The sequence below is a fragment of the Branchiostoma floridae genome, chromosome 13 (assembly GCF_000003815.2).
Source record: "Branchiostoma floridae strain S238N-H82 chromosome 13, Bfl_VNyyK, whole genome shotgun sequence".
Classification (NCBI taxonomy): domain Eukaryota; kingdom Metazoa; phylum Chordata; class Leptocardii; order Amphioxiformes; family Branchiostomatidae; genus Branchiostoma; species Branchiostoma floridae.
Genome location: NC_049991.1, coordinates 12899976 through 12901405, shown reverse-complemented (window position 1 = coordinate 12901405; position 1430 = coordinate 12899976).

Here is a 1430-nt window from a genome sequence, read left to right as displayed (position 1 = left end):
GTCAGACGACTGACTTCCGCCGTTCGGAGGCAGCCGTGAGACCCGCTGTGTCTTAAGGTTTTGAAGCCAGGATGTGATGTCAGTGAGCTTTTGTCGTTCTTGAGTTCCTTCCGTTGTATCTGAGTTTCTGTGGGGACAAATCAAATCTTGTAACATGTGCACAGCAGTACGGACAGAGCTCATGCCCGTAGCCAGGATTTTGGTTGGGGGGGTTCTTTTTAGTACTTGTGGGACCATCGAGCGCCGCAGGCGCGAGACTCACGCCGAATTCGAAGGCGTGAGCTGCCTAGGGGGGTCCGGGGGCATGCTCCCCCGGGAAAAATTGAAATCTAGACCCTCTAAAACGCTATTTCCTGCATTTTGGCGGGCAAAATTTGTTGGACAAGTTTAATGGAATTACTATTGAAATACACAAGGCTTTCGCCGTAAGTCTTCATATTTTCACCATGTCCTACACCAAAGGCGCGAGGCGTCGCAATGGAGATCCGAGGAATTTTTGAAATCTGGACCCTCCGAAAAGCTATTTCCCGCATTTTGAGGGACAAATTTTGTTGCCAGACTAAGCTAGATTTAATGACATTTCTCTAAGACTAGTAAGAGAAAAATTCTTTCGAGGTCGACGGCACCCCTCCCAACATATTTTCACCATGCCCAGCGCCGGAGGCGTTTGCTGTCGCAAGGGATTGAAATCCGGGAAATCTTTAATCTGGACCCTCTGAAATGCCATTTCTTGCATTTTCAGGAGCAAATGTAGCAAATTAAGCTAAGCTCACTGAATTTCTTTATTAATCAGAAAGGTTTTTGAGGGCGACGCACCCTCCACATCATGTTCACCATGTCCGGCCCTGAGGACGCAAGCCGTCGCAAAGAAGGTCCGGGAAATTTTGAAATCTGGACCCTCGCAAACGCCATTTCCTTCACTTTCTGGGGCAAATTTTGCCGATATACTTACTAAGATTGAATGAAATGTTTATGAGTAAAAATGCAAATCAGTCATGCCTTTGAAAAAAAAATCGTGGACATAAAAAAGTGGACCTTCATGCGTGAAAAAGTGGACCTTCATGCGTGAAAAAGTGGACCTTTTGAGCGAGTGGGGGGGGGGGTTCTTCCGAACCCCCCGAACCCCCCCCCCCTGGCTACGGGCATGGAGCTTGAGCCTCATCAATAGGCTTAAAGACACAAAATTATGGGGAACATTAGCTTCTGCCTGTGTACAAGACAGAAGGTATCTTGTCATATTAGCACATATGGAGCTTGTTAGATCAGCAAGCGCATGCTGGCAATAAGCACAAAAGACACGAAATTATGTGGCTCATTAGATGATGGGATGGGTAGCTTGCGCTGTACAACACAATGCACTTAAAGTTGAGGACAAATAGGATCTTTTAACTTTAAGGATGAAAAAGAGACACTCATGCAAGTCTTAAGAT